General features: G+C 40.0%; 1 pseudogene; it reads right to left on the bottom strand.

Annotated features, from left to right (window-relative positions):
- Window positions 1–20,404: 20,404 nt before the first annotated feature.
- LOC109490450 lies at window positions 20,405–22,166 on the bottom strand (annotated as a pseudogene).
- Between the last annotated feature and the right edge of the window lie 436 nt (window positions 22,167–22,602).

The following is a 22,602-nucleotide window of genomic DNA, read 5'->3' as shown; positions in this document are numbered from 1 at the left end:
ACAGGATATTGCTGTAAATTTTCTCTATAGTTCTAAGAAAAAAAATTAAAACCCTCTAGCTAATACCCTTTAGGTCCATCATGCTGTTGCAAATGGCAAGAGTGTATATATATATATATATATATATATATATATATATATATATAAACACCTAGATACTGATAACCTGTAAAGTAGGCAGTTGTGCAGGGGCCTGAAGGCATGTGTGCTGAACGAGGGAAGAAAATGCTGAACTAGGATCAGTAGATGTAAATTTGCTGAGCATGAAAGATGTAAATTGGTTAATTTTTTCAAGAAAGAGTCCTCTTCCTTTCTTTACCCTTCATGCTGAGAACATTTTTTCCCCCTAAAGATCATGGTCACTAGAGGTTGAATATCCACTAAAAAGCACATTTCAGCAGAATTATACGTCAAAGCTTGCTAGACAGAATGTGTGCCAGTCTTTGTGGGTATTGATATCTTTGAAATAAAATGTGTGTTAACAAACAGTCTATGCTGGTGATACAAGTTAATTGCATCATTATGTTGTGATAAGGCAATGCAATTAACACATTTCACCGTACAGAGATCTCAGGATGGGTATCCAATTAACTCGGGTCACCAGGCACCTTGCTTAGGATGGAGCTTACAGTCTGCTCCCACGATGACTTCACACAACTGCCTATCTCCTGAAGTGCAAGAAAACTTTTCTAAGAAATAAGGCAATTTTGAGAAGGTTAGGGTAAAACTGCTGTATCCACTTGGTTCAGAACATGCTATGCTGATAAATCTCGTCCAGTGTGTCAGGAAAATATTGTTTAAAATTGAGCAGAGGGGCGCCTGGGTGGCTCAGTCATTAAGCATCTGCCTTCGGCTCAGGGTGTGATCCCGGGGTCCTGGGATCAAGACCCACATCAGGCTCCTATGCTGGGAGCCTGCTTCTCCCTCTCCCACTCCCCCTGCTTGTGTTCCCTCTCTCACTGGCTATCTCTCTCTGTGTCAAATAAATAAATAAAATCTTTAAAAAAATTAAAAAAAATAAAATTGAGCAGAGTGACTAAAATATGCAAAAGTTCATCATTGTTTTCTATAAATACTTCATTTACTCAGTATAACAAAGCTGAGAATATTGGACTTGACTATAGTTTCAAAAATATCAGAAAGCATGGAAATCATATTTGATAATGGTATATTTAAAACTGAGAAGATTACTGGGATATCACAAGCATAGTAACAACCTAGCATGTCATTTGGAAAATTGGAAATACCTTTAAAACCATGGCAAGCAAATAGGTTTTAGATTTGTAAAGAAAGGTATAACATCATACTGGGGTTCTTTAATTCATGTGATAATCCCCTCCCAAAAATATAATTGAGCAAAAAGCAAAATAGTTAACATTTATTGCTACCACCCTTTTTAGTGAAAACTGGTGAACCGCTTTTGCCACTCTATACTTTTTACCTAGCACTTTTATAAACACTTCTCATATTGCAACGTAATTATTTCTAAGCCTCTTTACAGTAATGTAAATTGCTTAAGAACAGGGAACATTCACCTTTTCATCCCTGTTATTATACAGTTGGCTCCCCAATAAATATTTGAATAAACATGAGAAAATTAATGAATAGAAATGTAATAAATTCCATTATTCATTAGGCCATACAGACATTGGTCTTTTGCAGTTATTTGAAAGGAGCCCATCGTTAGGTTCATATGGAGGGGGAAATAAAGAGAATGGCAGCATCATGCTCCATCTTTCATGAATGAAATACCCATGTCCACCGCAATGGTATGCAGCCAGTTGGAAAAGCTATGAAGTGGAATTAAACATAATTGCTGAAGTTGGTACAGATGCTGGGAGAGGGGCGCCTGGGTGGCTCTGCCGTTAAGTGTCTGCCTTCGGCTCAGGGCGTGATCCTGGAGTTCTGGGATCGAGCCCCACATCGGGCTCCTCCGCTATGAGCCTGCTTCTTCCTCTCCCACTCCCCCTGCTTGTGTTCCCTCTCTCGCTGGCTGTCTCTATCTCTGTCAAATAAATAAAATCTTTAAAAAAAAAAAAAAAGGTGCTGGGAGAAACTCCAGATTGAGAGACCATACAAAACATCCAAACATAAACCAAGGTAATATGCTGGCACTGACGATCCTTATATGGGAAATATACCAAATGAATGGTATCTTATAAGTCTATGTTAACACAATGCCTGTTGTTTTTTGTTTAAAGATTTTATTTATTTATTTATTTCAGATGGAACAAGTGTGAGAATGCGAGCAAGGGGAGAGGCAGGGGAGAGGAGAATCTCAAGCCCATTCCCCACTGAGCACAGAGCCTGACCTGGGACTAGATCCCATGACTCCGAGATCATGACCTGAGCTGAAATCAAGCATTGGTCCTTTAACCTACTGAGCCACCCAGGTGCCCCAAGGCCTGCCTAATCTTTAAGCTCTCTTCAACCATTCCCTGGCCACTGCACTGCAAATATGTAGAGAGAGGCCTTGCTCTTGAACTTAGACAAGGCCTTGGTGGCAAACAGGCTGGTCAAAGACCAAGACAGGGTTGGTCACCGGGGAAAGCATAGCTATCCAGAAGCTAGAGACAACATGGAATGTGATCTGTTAAATCATAAGTCCAATATACAGCATTAAATATAGCAATTGGCTGACTTGGAGGTTGAATGACTGAATTTTCAGCCTTATGTTGCTTTTCTTTCTTCCCCCCATTTGAAGCCAAACTTGGTTTCAGAGACAAGACTGGTCTGAACCTGCTAATAGGAGCTGAGCACACTCCACCTATCAGTAAAAATTGTATGCCATGGTAAGTAATTAGGCAGAGTCTAATGTTAAGTCTGCCGCTTTTGTTTCCTACTAGCATATTCGGTCCTTCATTATGCATAGGCCTACTCATGACTGCATGAAGTAAATTTAAATACAAGGCACCAGACATTTTTAGCCTACAAACGATTCTGCTTTATCAGACCATATTATATTCTGCTTTCTGGGATGACCCCAGATCTGTGTTCTATTCCTGTTTGAACTTCACTTATTTGGGGCTACCTTCTGGGTTTTCTAAACCTAAATCCTTAACTGCTTAAAATCTTGGACTCAGTGTGTGTTTTATCTTTGCTTTGGAAACTTGAACACTTAGCTCATGGATTATATGTGGATGCTTGGACTGCAGTTATGAGTAATCCTCTTAGCTTGATGAAACCCACATCCTTATAGCAGTTGGCAAGATCCCTTCTGCTTCTCACAGGCCCATCCTTGAGGAAATGAGATGGGGTGGCTCCCAGGTTTCTCCTGCTGAGTGCCCCTGGCTGTGGAACTACAAGATGAAGGGCCACACTTTGATTAGACTTTACTTTAGCCCATAATCTCAGCTCATGGACTACTGTCTAAATAGTGTAAAAGGTCCACGCTGATTGTTTGTAGTGTTGCCACAATAGGTCTCCTCAAATCCTAAAGAATACTCAGAGTGCCAAAGCGAGGGAGATAGACCCCTGCAACTGCATACCCGGCTTTTTGGGGCCTTTTTGTTTTGTTTTGTTTTGCTACTTAGTAAGACATAATCTGTGTATTCTGATGGCAGTGCCACCAAGACCGTGGGTACGATGCTTCGACATTCTGCTTGCAGAGAAGTGACAAACCAATGTTCACGTAGACCACACCAGAAATGTAGCTGTAGGCTGGAAATGAGGTGTGCACTGCCGTGAGGAGAGTTACAGACAGGCCCTCCCCCTTCCCCTCTGGGAAACGGATTTCTCAGATGATAACAAAGATTCAAGAAAAGTGTGTTAAGTATTGAACTGTAAAGGCAACATCACAAAAACCATTCAAAACCACAACTTTATTTCGATTTTTGTTTTTTTTTTAAGATTTTGTTTGTCAGAAACAGAGAGAGAGAGAGAGAGAGAGAACACGCACATACAAGGAGGGAGAGTGGCAGGCAGAAGGGGGAGGAGACTCCCTGTTGAGCAAGGAGTCTGATGCAGACCTTGATCCCAGGACCCCATGATCATGACCTGAGCCTAAGGCAGATGCTTAACCGACTGAGCTACACATCTTTTGATTTGTATGTAATCTTTTGTATTTAAACTCACTTCATGCAGTCATGAGTAGGGCTACACATAATGAAGGACCGAATATGCTAGTAGTGAACAAAGGCGGCAGACTTAATGCTAGACTCTGCCCAATTACTTACCATGGCATACAATTTTTACTGATAGGCGGAGTGTGCTCAGCTCCTATTAGCAGGTTCAGACCAGCCTTGTCTCTGAAACCAAGTTTGGCTTCAAATATGGGGGATAAAAGAAAAGCAACATAAGGCTGAAAATTCAGTCATTCGACCTCCAAGTCAACTGATTGCTATATTTAATGCTGTATATTGGACTTATGATTTATTTAACAGATCACATTCCATGTTGTCTCTAGCTTCTGGATAACTGTGCTTTTCCCAGTGACCAACGCTGTCTTGGTCTTTGACCAGCACCCCAGCCTGTTTGCCACCAAGGTCTTGTCTAAGTTCAAGAGCAAGTCCTCTCTCTACATCTTTGCAGTGCAGTGCCCAGGGAATGGTTGAAGAGAGCTTAAAGATTAGGCAGGCCGTGGAGCGCCTGGGTGGCTCAGTAGGTTAAGTGACCAACTGCTTTTATAAACTGTATTCAAGGGAAGTTAAAATATTTTGCTTATGCTCATGATGAAGATTCTAGAGGAATATTTAACGTTCTTAGTTTCTTTTCAATAAGTTGTACAGTTAACTACAGGAATGTAGTTGCTATTTCCAGGTCTATTTTTAAATGCCCCTCAAAAATTAAGAATTGACCTGGAAAACCTTGTTAGACATACTGGATAAGAGAAATGAAAGTGATTTTATTCTCATTAATCTCTCCATATAAGTTCTGGGAAGATAGAATCCCCAAGGTTGAACTGATATTTAATATTGCAAAATGACCAACTGTCAAGGGGAATGTGTTTACCTTTTTAATTTTTGTTGTTTTTCTAACTGAAACTAATTCATAAATGTTAGATCTTCTCTAAATGCTTTGAAGTTAATGTAAATTAAATTACATTAAATAAAAAGTAAAATCTACCTTTCATATCAATTAGTCAAGGAGTTTTTAAGTAAGAAAACTCTACCCCACCATGGGATTTAAGTTACCTACTGTTGATATGCTTTCTCAGTCTGAAACCTGCTCCTGGTAGGTTACAAGAATTTTGGGAACATTGTAGGAATTCCACAATTTAAGATTCTCAATAGGATGGGAATGTACAAATAGTGTTTTAGTCCCTTCGACATTTAGCTATCCAAAATGTAGTCGCTTGGTTGATGCTTCCCTGAAACCCAAAACCTTTTACAGAATGCTAGAATACTACACAAATAGTGATGTCCAATATTTAAGTGAACACATGAACAAATTAGTTGATTAATGCAATGGAAACCTCATGAAATTTTTCTAAAACTTTCTTCCCCTTTTGTGCTATGGTAGAAAAAGAAGTTCCCTCAACTGGGCTATTTCACATGGCCATAGTAAACTTAAGAATTAAAAAATCACATCCATATGCACTTAACCTTCTGAGAATCATTTCAACATTGTGCCATATGCAGTTAGTGAATTGTATAAACCATAAAACTTTTGTTTTTCAAACTGATTCCATCCTAAATAAGAAAATATTGTATTAATTATTGTGATAGATTAGAAATTCTTGTTATATCGGAAAAGAGAATCTTTCTCATTGATATTGAATAATTAAAAATAACCATATTTGATCACTAACTGACCAAGTTTTACATTTTCCAAGCTCAGACCCATGTTTTCAGGTTTTTCTCCCCCCTCCTTTTAGGACAAAGGCAGATGTTGTCCATTCCAATAAATCTAGAGTTATAGAATCCATGAACTGTAGGACACCACATTTTACTTTTCATTTTTGCTATATTAATTAAAACCACCTGATGTTTTCTTGGCAGGAGAGTGGTTTTAACTGGATTTTTTATTTTTACATATATATATTTTAAAGATTTTATTTGTCAGAGAGAGAGAGAGAGAGCACAAGCAGGGAGAGCAGCAGGCAGAGGGAGAAGCATGCTCCCCGCTGAGCAAGGAGTCCAGGACTCAATCCCAGGACCCCGGGATCACAACCTGAGCCAAAGGCAGACGTTCCACCGACCGAGCCACCCAGGCATCCCTATTTTTATAAAGACTTTATTTGAGAGAGCGAGAATGAGTGTGAGTGAGCAGGGAGAGGAGGAGAGGGAAAAGGACAAGCAGACTCCACACTGAGCACAGAACCTGATACAGGGCTCAACCTCATGACCCTGAGATCATGACCTGACCTAAAATCAAGAGACAGGATGACTAACCAACTGAGCCATCCAGGCATCCCTAGGTGGAATTTGTAATAATTCTAGCACAATTACAAACTATAAAACCTATATATCAATAATTAGATCTTTTCTAGACTGCTTCCAAAATAGCCATTTTTGGTTATAAAAATGAATTCGATGAAGTTTATAATAAAACATTTATTCTTATATTCACAAACTCAGTATTACTCTAATCTGCTTTGAACTTTATAAGTAATCCCAAATATCAAAATTGATCTTTGCTTTGTTCTAAAGTTCTAAAGTCTTGCTTAGGCTTTGGCCGAGCCAATATAATTCTGAGCTAAGACCAAAGTAAAGCTTAAGTATCCTTATACCAAGTGCATCTTAACTCGTGATTTCCTACTGAAGAGGCAAAATGGGGAACTTTAATAGCATGGCACTTAAGTAATATGTTCTTTCATCTGCTACTTTGTAGTTATAAAATGTGAGAAATCTAGACACCAATATTGTTTTACCACATTCCCCCCCCCCCAGATAGATTTAAAGCAAAAATAACTGGTGACTTAAATCGTCCCTCTGGTATCAAGCATTTATAAGGCAATTGTTCAATCACAAATTGCAATACTTGAGACTAGGTATAAGAGACAAATTCAAAACTCCAAGACTAATGGATCTCCAGTTATCTGGAAAGACAGAAGAAGAAGCCAGTCAATAAGTTTAGGTCTATCCATGTGACCTTGAAAGCTCCCAGACTTCATGAACAGTCTCTTCCAAACACAAATCAAAGCCCTATTTCCCTCATTTAATTCCTCATTGCACTCTCATTCTCCCAGTCTCTTGACTATGAAATGGAAAGGAGTAGACACAATTGGAGGTTTCAGGACTTTATTTCCAGCAAGTTCCTCTTTAATGTCCTTCACAACACTCCCACTCCAACAATGTATGTTGGTTCATACATTTGATAGGTTTATATATTTGAGATAGCACCACTTCTATTTTTTGTTTCAGACTGGTTGGAAATGTGTTTTTCCATTGTAACTTACTATTGGTTTCTGGCAACTGATAAAAGTTCATAACATTTCTACATCTGTACCAATGCTCATTAATGGTCTAAAGTGGAATATAGTTATAATGGAATATTTCACATTATTTATACCTTCAGAAATTAAAAATAAAGAAGGTTTGAGGCAAGACTCATCTTCTGGTCAGGGAAAATAAGTTTTTTTTTTTTTTGTTAGTTTTTTTTAATCTTAGCTATGAAAGCATGAATTCTCCTTGGTCAAATCCTCAATAAAAATTTTTCTGGGCTTGTCAGGGGGATCTAAAAGAACATCTGAGACAATGTCTCCATCTGACAGAGTGGAAATTTGAGAGGACACAGATCCAGCAGGGCTGAAGGACACTAGTGACAAGGTTTAGGTTTGGAACGTCTACCTCCTAACTCTGGGGTGATGTTCCTTCCATATAAGGACACTTGACAGCCTAATTAAGTATCTAACTTTTTAAAGGAATCAGACAACGAAAAGAAAGAAAGCATCCAGATCAGCAAGGAAGAAGTCAAACCCACTCTTTGCAGAAGACATGACAGTCTATGTAGAAAACATGAAAGACTACCAAAAATTCGCTAGAACTGATACAAGAATTCAGCAAAGTTGCAGGATATAAAATCAATGCACAGAAGTCTGCACCATTTCTACACCATTAACGAAACAGGAGAAAAAAGAACTCAAGGAATAGATCCCATTTACAATGACACCGAAAACTGTAAGATGCCCAGGAATAAACCTAACCAAACAGGTAAAAGAGCTCTACTCTGAAAACTTTAAACATTGATGAGAGAAATTGAAGAGGACATAAAGAAATGGAAAAACGTGCCATGCTCATGGATTGGAAGAACAAATATTGTTAAAATGTGTATACTACCCAAAGCAATCTATGCATTCAATGCAATCCCTATCAAAATACCACCAGCACTTTTCACAGAGCTGAAACAATTCTAAAATTTGTATGGAACCAGAAAAGACCCTGAATAGCAAAAGTAATGTTGAAAAAGAAAACCAAAGTGGAGGCATTACAATTCCGGACTTCAAACTGTACTAGAAAGCTGTAATCATCAAGACGAATCTCCAATTTTTATATGATGCAGATAATCACGGACATCAATCTGTTATAATGCCTAGCATGTGCAAACAGGATGAATTTTAATCAGATGGGGGAATTATGTCTGGGGTGATAGGTCTTCAAGTGTGGATTCTGTGTATATTTGGAATTCACTTTGGGGAGCCATTAGACCTTGAGAGATCCATAGTCATCTTCTGGAGCAATGAGCACTGAGATCTAAGAGAGAGGACTGTGTACAGTTCTTTCAAGAAAGAGAATATAAGACCCCTGAAAAGGAGGAACAACAACAGCATAGTTGGGCATCAAATACAAGGATAGACTCTCAAATGGGGTCTCCATTTTTGATATGCTATATTGTAACTCATCGGGAGATATTTGAATAGCTTACTCCGGGGAAACAATAGCAAAATTGAATTACACAGGAAGAGAAAGCCGCTCCTGCCTTTTCTCTGTGTTTTGTAGGACACCTAATAGTGCACGGAAGATCTTCTCTCCTTGGCCTCAAACACCCCAGATATTTCTGCAGCTTTGAGGCTCACTGATTTAACACGGAGCCCCTAAATTCAGAAGGGGTAAGGAACTATAAGTCGTAATTTTCCCACACAGTTAGGTCCTTTGCAAAAATAACTATTAGAAGTAATATTGTTGGGCATCGTCTTATTTTTGACACCTTTATATCTGAAATAATATCTTGCAATGCTAAATCTGAACGAATACTGAACATATAGTAACGAAGCTGGCTTACTTAAAAGCAAGCAGCAGGGTAGGAAGTACCTATGTACTTCATACTAGCAAATGAGCTGCATTTGTCTGGCAAATAAAGACATGAATCACCTCCTTGCCTAAAGCTGCTCATTCTTTCGTGCATGATTTTTACAACAGAAGAAAGAACAGTCACTGTGTTTGCTCACGTTACAACCAAGAGTGATAGCTAACAGAAGACATTACTGAAACATTTGGTGATGACACATTTACATTGACAAATCTATAAAAACCCATCTGCAGCTTGTCAATAGTGTGTAAACCTAGATCAAGCTTTGATCAATAGCAGCAAGTGGTTATCTTGGAAAAATCTACTTTGCTTTTTCATTTTTGGATTCTGTTAAGGTGATTTACTGATTGAATTTTAGATCTCATGTACAAAGACTGGAGATTATTAGCATTCTTTGAATATAAATGAATACTCCATTATGGGATTCAATTTCTCTCTGAATTTTAATTTTGAAGATGTTCTTTTTTGTTTTGTTCGTATTAATAATCAGAATTTTAATCATTTTCGCGTTCCCATGGAAGTACCACAGAGATGGAAAAAGAAGCAAATGCAGTTGGACACATAAACTATAAAGTTTCAGCTTTGACCACACCGAGATCGCAATATACCAGAGATCTCCAATGTAAGTCAATCTCATTGCTCTTTTAATCCATAAGGAATGGCTACGACGAAAAGATGTTTACTGAATATATAACTTTTCCTTTCCTGGTGATGATGCTTCCTGACCAACTGTGTAACCTGTCACCTAAGCATATTAAATCACCTTCATGCGTACCCATGTGAGGCCACTAACTGAGCTTCTTGCTCAGAGACAAAAATGAACATCAGACTTGCCAGTTCTTCCCCAAATCAAAAAAGAATAGATATCGGGAGGAATTCAGAGGAAATGGAAACAGTCTGCTCTCTTGGGTTAATCTTTAAAGTAGAATCTATTTTCACCTTCCAGAAAGCAGACATTAAACTACACCTCACCTTTTCTAGCATCTCCCCGCCCCACCCCGCATAACCACATTTTATGAATAGAATAACATGAAATAGAAAATATAATGTCCCGGTTAAGGTTGATTCAACAACTCAGCGTAAGACTTCATAAGACCAAAATACTAATGTTAACAAATAACCAAGAAGTAGTTGCCTTGTAACTGCACGCGTCTGAAGGTCATTTACCCTTCTGGTAAGGGTATTTACTAGCATAAGATATTTAACATTGTGCAAATTGTTTTGCTTTTCATCAAAAATATTCCTATTGTAAACTAACTTTGTGCAGTATATAACAGCTTTAAATTTTTCTTCAGGGAGGGATAGAGGTCAATCAGAGAGATTTAGCTAACACTCCTTTAAGAGAAAAGATGAATTGCAAGGGGATATGTATCAGTACCTGGAGATAAAAATGGAGCAAGAAAAGGATCTGCAGTTTTTAAACTTGTTGTCCTAATTGACGTTGGACAATTCTGAGAGGAGGGCGATTGACTCTAGACATTCAATTTATACAAAATGTTTAAAAAATCAGACCCTTTATTATTAAATAGAAGCCAACTACATGATGTACCAGGCAGCTGAGAACAGACTTCTCAAAACATAGGTCCTGAGATTATTCAGTCCTCAGAAATTCCTAAGATATTTCTAACAAAAAGGTTTAATGTGATTTCACCCTTCTAAAATCTTCAATCCATAAAGACATTTTAAAGCAAGTGTAAGTTGGACCAGTCTGAAGTCCTGATGTTCAGACACATACATTACCATTGTTTTATACTACTAGGTAAATTCTGCAATTTCATCTTTTTAAAGATGCCCTTCAATTTCTTGAACTTTTTCCAGAGATTTTTATCTTCGGTAGTCACCTCAGTACTTTGGCAATAGTGAGAGCTCCAAAAACATTGGATTGGAATTAAATATGTTGCTTTCCACTTGCCCTTTTAGATACATATCACCAATTGTTCTGTTTTTCCCCCTTTTCTTTTGTTCCCACATTGTACCAAATGTCAGCCATGTGCTAACACATTCTGGCACCACGAAATATAGGAGAGATCATTTTAAAGGGATTTGGGGATGGATAGGTTTTTAAAGACGTTATTTAAATTAAGCCTTTTAGAATTTTCAGCTTTTTTTCCCCTGGAAAATGTCGCTCTCTATATTTTCTCTGTTCGGCTTCTTCAGGCTGTAGGGAAACCCTGCCTGCCTCCAAACATATCCTCTACAAAATACATCAAGTGGGAAATCATTGAGCTCTGCCATAGCGTTTGCTTTTTATGTGGTTCATTTTATGGGAGCACCTGTTCATGTAGATAAATGATGTCAAACTTGGATCCCAGCCTAAAAGATAGTGACTTCAGCACAGAGAGCCAAGCAGGAATTGGACCTGCGTGCAGCAGGCATGTCCATCCAGCCTCTGTAATCAGGCCTGAAGGGCCCACGTTTGCAGCAGCTGGTTAGACCTCCTACACACCTGCTCATCCCGCTTACTGTGAAGAAATGCATTTATAAACCCAGATACTGAGTGAAAATTCATCCACGGCCACAGATTAAAATAGGTCCTCTAGTCTGTATTCATTGCTTGGCAATTAAAGAGTCCGTTTGAAGGAACATGGTCTCACGCACGTAATTTGAAGTGTGCCAGTTATCACAAGTGTACACACACACACCAGACTTTGTCTACTTTCACCTACAATGACGAGGCTATTTCAGAGTTAAAAAGCACCAGGGTAGAGAGAGCGGTTCCAAACCACACAAGGTATTTTCTATCAAAATATACAAACTATCCTTTGAAGCACATCTTCATTAGTCCAAAGTTGAAAGAAAACTTAATGTTAATTTGGGATAGAAATCAATTCTACCAGAAATAGAAATCATTTTAAGAACCAGCTTAGTTTCCAAATAAATGCTGAATTTATGAAAACTAATACATACTATAAACACTTAACCATCTACAAATCACTTCCATAATTCTGGGTAAGTAGGACTATATTTACTGATGTGGAAAATGCTCTGGCATAGATAGTTATGTGGAAAAGGCAAGGGCAAAAACCAACGTGCTATCATTTTTTGAGGAAAAACTGGTAAATATTTACAAATATACGGAATATTTTGGTAGGATACAAGAATCTATGAAAGTGGTTGCCTACTGGAGGGGACACTGCCTTGGTGGGAACAGAGAAAGGAGGGAGACTTTTTACATTCTTTGGAACCTATTTTAGATTTTGTGTTTTTATTATAAAAGGGAAGCATAAATTTAAATCTTACTAATGCCAAATAACTTACTAACGCAATATAACCACAGTTATAACAACCTTATATTGTTTGTTGTTGTTACAAGCCTCTCAGCATTACTTCATTCAATCCTATGAAATTTGGATTAACTCCATTTATACGTGAGGGGGTTATGGAGCATAGGTTGGTGTTATTTAATCATTGTTCAATAAGACGGGAGCCAGGATTTTCCTGTTAAATTCAATACCCATTTCTTCAGATGTCAGAGACACTTTATTCTGCTTGGGGTAATGCGGGGCTTATCTTGAACCAATGAAATTGGCAGTAAGGGAACACGGTCCACACGGTCTCATTTTCTGCAAAGTCGACAGTCAAGAAAATGGCCATCTCCTAGATCATCCTCAGGGTAAGGATTTGTAAGTGGGAGGCTCTGATCCCACAGAATCCAAAGCAGCAAGCAACTCACTTCTGCCTTGTTGGCCCACGGTACCATACGGAATGGTGAAGGAGGGCCTGCCTGAGCTGGTGCAGTTTTCCCGCAGCTCCCTGTAGCTGGCCAATGTGGGTGAGAGGAGTCTGTTACTTCTGCGTTTGTGCTTACCCATTCCCGCCCCCACCCCAACCCCACCTTATTACGGTGGTCCACTTCTAAACTCTTCAGGAGTGGAGGCAATATGGCCTGGCTCTAACTCTATTCACTTTTCAATGGTTCTCTTCTGGCATAAATTCTCTTCCTAGTTTCCCATAATCCCTCCCTTCGGATTACCAAGATCCTTATGAATTACAAGTTCTAGAGACAATCAATGTATACAATTCTGACTAGGGAAATTATTAAGTATACAGAAGTATGAAGAAGAAACTGACGAAAATTTTGTATTTCCAGATATTATCTCCCTAAATGAGATAAAGACACTGAGACGGGTTAATTGAATCAAAGTAACAGTTACTGTAACAGGACTCCCACCCTTCTAAAGGGTTAACTTGCTGCAAGTTAACACCTTCCTTACTTGCTGACCCAAGTCCCTTGGTCTCTAGCAGACAGACTACTTGCCTGGAGGAGTGAAGCACCAAACCCTTCCCAGGCTGCAGAAGCCAGCAAGTCTGTTTGAAGCAACCTCAGTTTTTTGATTACCTAGCAATTTTTTAGTTTTTTTTTTTTTTTTAGTTACACAGGTGATTTTACTAATCCCCCTCTGTGTATCTGTGGACTTTGCCCTCCTTTGCGTAAAGAACAGACCTCCTACGCGTCCTAAAGCAGAACCTGGACCCCCTTGCACAACTGCCCAGCACTGAGATAACGTCTATAGTTGGCACTGTCCAGTCTGCAAGTGATGAAGAAATATTACAGACCACTGCGTTCCCTTTACTGATTAACCACCCTAAACTCCTTTAAAAACCCCTGAGCCAAGCAGAAGTCTCTGAGTTGGCTTTTGGATGGGAGTCTGCGTGCTCCCCAGGTTGCTGGCCTCTGGAATAAAGCTCAAATTGCTTTCCAGTCCAAACTCATCTCTTGAGTATTGCCTTTTGAGCACGGGCAGCGAAACTCGGGTTCAGTAACATTACTATCTTGAGAGAGGCTCAAAACAGACATATCTAACTCCACCACTCGGGTTTTAAAACACTAGGTTTTACCTTATTTCATCCTGTTCTCAAGACAAACCCATACAATCGTTTTCTATTGCTGCCACAACAAACTACGACAAGTGACAGCAGCTTAAAACCACACAAATTCATCATCTTGCATTTCTGGAGGTTGGGAGCCCAGGATGCTTCTCACGGGGCTACAGTCAAGTGTCAGCAGGGCTGTGCTCCTTTCGGAAGTTCTGAGGAGAAGCTATCTTCTTGCTGCTGATGTTTTGTGGCTTGTGGCACCTTCCTCCAACCCCGAAGCCAGAGATGGCAACTCAAGACCTTCTTATACCTCGTCAGTTTGATTCTAACCCTGCTGTCTCCCTCGTCCACATATAAGTAAGCTTGTGCTTGCATTGGGTCCACCTGGATTACCTAGGTTACTCTCCCTAAGTATACCTCATTGCATCCTTAATCCCAGCTGAAACCCTAATTCACTCCGGCCATGGAACAGAACAACTCACAAGTTGTGGAGGGTTAGGAAGTAAATATTTCTGAGGGTCATTCTGCCTACTAAAAATAGGAATGGTTAATCTCACTAACACATTTAAAAAGTGAGGCTTAAAGAGGCTGTATTATTCACCTAAATTTTCATAGCTAATAAGTTAAAATATTGGGAGTGCTTCTATTCACTTTGGCTAATATCTTCTGTATCTCTCAGGGTTTTGGCAGGAAAGAGATGGCAGGTTCAAGTTGGACAATTTAAGGAGAGTTTAATAAAATGATAATTTTTAAAATGGGGCTCTTTTCACTGATGTCTTTCCGGGTACATTTATCACTTTTTCTTGGTTCATTCATCTATCGATGGACACAGGTTGTTTCCATACCTTGGCTATTGTAGATAATCCCTTTCAGATGGTTCATTGGTAATGTATAGAAACACAGATGATTTTGCTACATGAATAAGCCAGTTACAGAAGGATAAATATGAGGTATCTAAAACAGCCAAACTCATAGAAGCGAAGAATACAGTAGCAGCCTGCAGGCTCAGTTCTACGGAATGAATAAGTTCTAGATATCTGCTGTGCAACAGAGTACCTAGAGTTAACAGTATGGTATTGTGCCCTTCGAAATTTGCTAATAAGGTAATTTTCATGCCATGTGTGCTTACCAAAAATAAAAAAAAAATTAAAAAGGGAAATTCTGAAAGGTGGATATGCCTATGACCTTGCTTGTGGTGATTTTATCACGGCTGTTTGCACATGTCCAAACTCAGCAAATTGTATATATTAAATATGTGCCCTTCTTTGTATATCAGTTATCACAGTAAAGCTACAGGCAGGTGTAGGGAAATTCTAAGGGATAATGTCCTACATGGGAACTAGTATCAAAGTTCTTTCTATTACTACTCTGAAAGGGTAAAGGAAAGGATAGTAAGATCAGAACTTAGAAACAGTATTTTAAAAATGACCTATATAGACAGGCTGGCGGGAGTTGAAATCTTCCGTTATGGAAAACAGCTGGCCAGTGGTGCCCCGGCAGATCTGGATCTGGAGAAAAAAAGACCCATGGGCATTTCCTTACATTGATTTATTGATCTCTTAGCGATTTACCTTAGTAGCCATTGCCGTTTTTGAGGTTCTATTAAAAAGTGTATCTTCAACATTTAAATTTTATAAGCAATTAGTATGGAGGTACTCAGAATCTGATCTTGAACCTGACTTGACCATATAATGATATAATAATTAAGGTGTTGAACATAGAAATAACCATGGAAGTCACATTTATCTACTATAAATGATTTATTAGAATGTTATATATAAATCAATTAGCACAACTTAATAATTGGCCTTATAAAAATATCTTTAATATAGTGACAAGATAGCAAGAGAAGTATTTCCCAACTTCAGTACCCCTCACAAGACCAGTTCACAACTATCCAGATTAAAAAACCACTGTGGAAATCCCAGAACACAGAGGTGAGACTGAAGCACCTTCTGGGATCACAGAAACCAAGAACATTACAAGGATAAGATCAGTTTCACTTCAATTGCATTGCCACTCCTCCAGGCAGGCAAAGAACCACACCAAGAATACCCCCCTGGGGCGCCTGGGTGGCACAGCGGTTGAGCGTCTGCCTTCGGCTCAGGGCGTGATCCCGGCATTGCGGGATCGAGCCCCACATCAGGCTCCTCCACTGTGAGCCTGCTTCTTCCTCTCCCACTCCCCCTGCTTGTGTTCCCTCTCTCGCTGGCTGTCTCTCTCTGTTGAATAAATAAATAAAATCTTAAAAAAAAAAAAAATACCCCCCTGGGGCTACTTTCTCCGATGAAAAAAACAGAACCCACGATAGACATCCGGCTTTTCCCGTCTTACGGGAGCTTCTTGGGAGGCACACTCAGGTCCCGCCACACAAGGATCACTAGAGGAATTGTGGGGCTCCACCACTGGTGGACAGACAGAGACAGAGAAGGGGCTGGGGATTACAGCAGCCGGCAGTTAGATGGTGGAGGACCATGTTTATGATTGCTGTGGGGTCCAGGGCCTCAGTAGAGATCCCCGCCAACAGCTTTGCCCATCTGCAGAGTCAAGCTGGAAGCCCAATCTTACCAGGAAGCTTGGTTGGCAGTTCAGCCTGATTTAGGTTCTTAGCCAAGAGGCCATACTGGCTGTGGATCGTGTTCTGTGGCCTTGTCTGGACAGGAAAGCAAGTTCAAAGGCCTCTCCAATGGCTGAGCATAAGCTGTAGTCCTACCCCATTGGGAAGCACGGCCACAGACGGCTGGCAGCTGGGAAGCACATCGTACAGTTCTGAGCAGGCAGGAAAGAAAATTCACACCGCTTTACCCAAATGCTCAGAATAGCATCCAGTTGCACCAGAAGGCTCCTGGCCAGAAAACCCAGGCAGCCATGGAGCCCATTCTGTAGCTCTGGTCCGGGAAGGAGCCAAGTCAGTAGCTATGCCCATCTGTTGATCATAACCACTGGAATCTCATTGCCAGGGAGCCTGAATAGTGATCGTGGTCAGGCTCAGAGCCCAATCTATGGTACTGCCCCACTTTAGAGTCCAGCCTACAGCCCTGCTGATCACAGCGGGTAGCCTCCGCTGGAAAGGTAGCTCAGCCAGTGACCCCACCCAATTGCAAAGCATAGCCTGTGGCCCTACTTGACCTGGAAGCCTAGAGAGCAAACCTGCCCAACCTCAGAGGACAGTTCCCAGCCCCAGTGAACTATGGGATGTAGGCGGATGATCTGCCCTGTGAGAGAGCCCAGCCAGGAACCGGAACAAAAAAGCTCAACAAAGAAGCACCATTGACCTACCCAATCACCCCGTCCAGCTTTAGGGCACAGCCTGTACCCTCGCCTGATGGCAGAGCGTAGCGTGAAGTTCCATTTGACTACAAAGCCCTATCTGTAGCCTCGACCTGAACACCGAGTCCAATTACTAGCCCTAGGTTGCATAGCCTGCAGACCCGCCCAGCCCCAGACTCTGACCAGTGGCAACGCAGTCTGCAACTCCACCCAACGAGTGGTAATTGCAGATCCCACGTAGCAGTGGTGGCGCCGGACTGCAGAGCACAGCTAGCAGCACTGGCCGATCAGCCATCCCACCCAGGGGCCCAGATGGTCGGCTCACCCAACCAGGGAGTCTAGATAACCAGACAGCGGCAAGCCCCTAACTCGGCATGGGCATTACTCGGATACCAAAGCCAGATAAAGGCACTACCAGAAAACAAACTATAGGCCAGTATCCCTGATGAATAGAGATGCAAAAATTCCCAGCAAAATACTGGCAAACCTGAATTCATCAGCACATTGAAAGGCCCATACAACATATAGTAAAATACAATATAATGGTGTTTATAACCCTTTTAATCTCATTATAATTGTTATCTTTAAGTATTAAATGACAAAACATTTAATGTAAATGTTAGAAATATTCAAAAGATATTTTTATCAGGATATTAGGATGCACAATTTTCCTTTCATACATAGTTTTTTGAGACAACATCTGAAGACATCAAAGCTATTTGATGGCTTTGTGAGAGACCAGTCCAAGTGCGTCTCTCAGCTACCTCTCTCTTCACATTTTCTTTAGCTTTTATTGTCAGTTGTCCCTTTAGCTGCATTCAAGAGGAAAATCAAGTTTTCTTGAATGATCTCCTTAATCCATATCAGCAGCTTAACCTTTCAACTTTGGTTCTAGCTTGCATTCAGGGTTTTGAACCTTCAAATTAAACTCATATTTATTTGCTCTGGATGTTTTTTTTCCTTCAACCTCTTTCCAATCTGTTATCAAATGTCTAAACATTGCAGCGCTTTTACTTACATTGTCAGCCTCGAATGCACTTTTAGACCATTGGAGGAGAGCCTTTCAGGGGCCAAATTCTTGCCTCTCACTACTTCTAAGTCTGCCTCCACTCGACACAGAGGAGTGAGATAATGGAGCGAAGATAAATCTAGGAAAGGAAATAGAAGTGAAGGAGGGAGGAACCGGTCATTTATTTTGTGTCATGTCCATGACAGGAAACCTTAGAGAAGGCATTATACTGAGTTTGGCCTGAGGCAAGGGAAGATGAGATGTGGATTGCAGCTAAATAATCTTTGAAAGAGAAATCACTAAGAAAACTAACTTATTCTCAGCTTCGTGAGGTGTATTTAAAGTAAGTATAACAACTCACGTTCATTTTAGAGCTAACACGTATTTTAAATACTTGGGCTGAAAAACAGCATAAAAATTTCCCGGCGATGGTGTGATGGAACTACTACATTGTAACCTCTTAATCAAGGACTGCATCTTCTAAAAGCATTGTTCCCATCCAGTGACCCGGTGTCGATTTCAGCAGTTCTATATCATTAAGGCTCAACCTGAAATTTGCCACATGATGAATACAAGACCCTTCGTTTAGCTATAAATTTAAGTTTGTCTTTTCAAGGAACAGCTTGTCTAACTAAAGATGAACCACTTTGCTGGTTTTGAACTGAACTCAGTTTGAACTTTTGCCTCGTAAGGAGGTTTTTTCCTAGGTGAGGCGTCTCTTTTAACCAAGAACAATTTGGAAATTAACAGATTATCTAGTTCCCTGTCTTCCAATTTATGTTCAGCCCATGACAACTTTGGAGACATACACAAATTGGGCCAAAGAACAGAGACATGGGCTAACTGGGAGGAAATTTTTATATGGTTCCTTAGATTACAATGCTGTATGAGCAATGGGGGAAATGATCACATCTAATCAGAAAATGTTATCTGTGTACTAAACTCCTTTTCCAACACTGCCATGCAAATCAGGGAGACACACACATTTTTGCACATTGAAGAATACATGTTTGATATTTATATATCGAATATATTTTTGTAGGAGGTAAATCATCCTGAAAAGTTATCAGAAGCAAAGCTACTAGTAACTTAAAAATCCAGCAGGTGGAAACTTTTCTTCTGTGTACCTCTCAAGTCTCAGCTCCTGCCAGTGTCAGCAGCAGAAGAAGGTACAAGTGAGGAAGGGAAAGTAACGGTGAAAGCAAGCTGACTGAAGCAAAAGAGAGAAAAGGAAAGCCAGGCATAGAGATGGGAAGGATATCTAATATTGATCTTTGAGCAAATTGCTGATAGGCACCAAGAGTTCTCTGCAATTTGTTTGATAACTCAAATTCGAAGTGACATGAGTATTGTAACACAGATGGCACAGAATACATGGGGTGCAGAGAAGGAATTAGTAGTGATCAAGATCCAGGCCAAAGAAAGCTCGTGTTGACAGTCAAACTAGACCAAGAAAGAGATGGGGACATTTACCGCAAAGTGCCTAAGGGTCTCACCGATTCCCTGATACAGACAAATTGCAGACTAACATCAGAACTAAATTGCATGTTCTTTATAATTTATTGTTTGATCATGTTTAAGCTGTTTTATGAACTATGAATAATTCATTTTTCAGTTAGGTTAAATAGTTTCTGAGTATTCCTTTTGTTATCATCTTTAAGTCCTGAGGTAACGATCCCTCTCTTTCAGTGTTAAAACAAGCCTATCTGAACTGAAGTGACTCCCAAGCATGTTATAACCAATACTCTTACGGTATTCAGAAGAGACAGGCCGAGTTAGTGACACTCGGAGCTCAGAGCTTCCCTGAGTGTCGTTGCTCATAATGGATCTGAAAAACACCGCCAATACCTTCTGTCCTCGCATGTTTGCAGCCGACAATCATTATTTTAAACCTATTTCTTTTATACAGGCATGCCTTAGAGATATTGCAGGTTTGGTCCCAGACCCCCACAATGAAGTGAATAGGGCCATAAAGCAAGTCAGAAAATGTTTTGGTTTCCCAGTGCATATAAAATTTATGTTTACACTATACCACAGTCTATTAAGTGCACAATAGCATTGTGTCTAAAAAAACAATGAGCATACCTTAATTAAAAAATGCTTTATTGCTTAAACATGCTAACCATCACCTGAACTTTCAGCAAGTTGTAATCTTTTTGCTGATGGAGGGTCTTGCCTCGATATGGATGGCCGCTGGCAGATCAGGGTGGTGGTCGCTGAAGGGTGGGGTGATTTCTTAAAGTGAGATGACAATGAGTTTGCTGCATCCATTGACTCCTCCTTTCACAAACGATTTCTCTGTAGCATATGATGCTGTTTGATAGCATTTTATCCAGTTAAACTTCTTTCAAAATTGAAGTTAATCTTTTCAAACGCTGCCACTGCTTTATCAACTAGGGTTATGCTATATTTTAAATCCTTCATTGCCATTTCCACAATCTTCAAAGTCTCTTCACCAGGAGTATTTTCCATCACAAGAAACCACTTTCTTTGCTCACGTATTAAGTAGCAAGTCCTCATCCATTCACGTTTTATCCTGAGGTTGCAGCAACTCAGTCCCATCTTCAGGCTCCACTTCTAATTCTAGTTCTCTTGCTGTATCTATCACATCTGCTCTTACTCCCTCCACTGAAGTGTTGCACCCCCAAAGTCATCCGTGAGGATTGGAATCCACGACTTCCAAACTCCTTTTCGTGCTGATATTTTGCCTTCTTCCCATGAATCACGAATGTTGTTAATGGCATCCAAAATGGTAAACCGTTCTAGAAAGTTGTCAACTGACTTTGCCCAGATCCATCGGAGGAATCACTATCTATGGCTGCTATAGCCTCACGAAATGTATTTCTTAAACAATGAGACTTGAAAGCCAAAATGACTCCTTGATCCATGGGCTGCAGAATGGATTTTTTTTTATTAGGCATGAAAACAACATCAATCTCATTGTACATCTTTATCAGAGTACTTGGGTGACCAGGGGCATTGTCAATGAGCAGTTATATTTTGAAAGGAATCCTTTTTTCTAAGCTGTAGATCTCAAAAGTGGGCTTAAAATACTCAGCAAGTCATGTTATAAAAAGATGCGCTGTCATCCAAGCTTTGTTGTTCCATTTATAGAGCGCAGGCAGAGTAGATTGAGTGTAATTCTTAAGGGCCCTAGGATTTCTGGAATGGTCAGTGACCACTGGCTTCAAATGAAAGTCACCAGTTGCATGAGCCCCTAACAAGAGAGTCATCCTGTCCTCTGAAGCTTTGAAGCCAGGCATTGGCTTCTCATCTCTAGCTATGAAGTCCTAAATAGCCCCTTATTCTAATAGAAGGCGGTTTCATCTGAATTGAAAGTCCGTTGTTGAATGTAGCCACCTTCCTTAATGATCTGAGCTACGTCTTCTGGATCCCTTCCCGCAGATTCTACAGCAGCCCTTGCCGTGTCACCTTGTACTTTTATATCATGGAGATGGCTTCCTTCTTTAAATCTCATGAACCAACCTCCTAGCTTCAGACTTTTCTTCCGCAGCTTCCACACCTCTCTCAGCCTTCGCAGGATTGAAGAGAGGTAAGGCCTTGCTCTGGAGTAGGTTTCGGCTTAAGGGAAATGTTGTGGCTGGGCTGATCTTCTATCCAGACCACTGGTAAAACTTTCTCCACATCAGCAATAAGGCTGTTTTGCTTTCTTATTCATGTGTTCACAGAAGTAGCACTTTTCATTTCCTTCAAGAAATTTTCCTTTGCAATTACATCTTGACTAATTGTTTGGCACAGAGTTTTAGCTTTCAGCCTGTCTCTGCTTTTAACATGCCTTCCTAAATGTAATCATTTTTATCTTTTGAATTAAAGTGAGAAACATGTGACTCTTTCTTTCACTTGAACACTTAGAGGTCATCGTAGGGTTATTAATCGGCGTACTTTCAATATTATTGTTTCTCAGACATAGGGAGGCCCAAGGAGAAGGAGAGAGGTGAGGAAATAGCCAGTTGGTGGAGTAACATTTATTTATAAACAATATTTATTGATTAAGTTTGCCATATTATATGGGCACAGTTTGTGACACCCCAAAACAACAACAATAATAACATCAAAGATTGCTGGTTACAGATCACCATAACAAATATAATAATAATGAAAGAGCTTGAAATATTGTAAGAATACCAAAATGTGACCCAGAGACATAAATGAGCAAATGTTGGAGAAATGGCACTGATAGACTTACTGGATGCAAGGTTGCCACAGCTTTCAATTTGTAAAAACCACAGTATCTGCAAAGCCCAACAGAAGGAAGCACCGTGAAATGAGGCATGCCTATATATAGCCTATTTTTA

Source organism: Ailuropoda melanoleuca, chromosome 20 (genome assembly GCF_002007445.2).
Source record: "Ailuropoda melanoleuca isolate Jingjing chromosome 20, ASM200744v2, whole genome shotgun sequence".
NCBI lineage: Eukaryota > Metazoa > Chordata > Mammalia > Carnivora > Ursidae > Ailuropoda > Ailuropoda melanoleuca.
The sequence above is the reverse complement of the archived record's forward strand: the minus strand, read 5'-3'. Positions and strand labels throughout refer to the sequence as shown.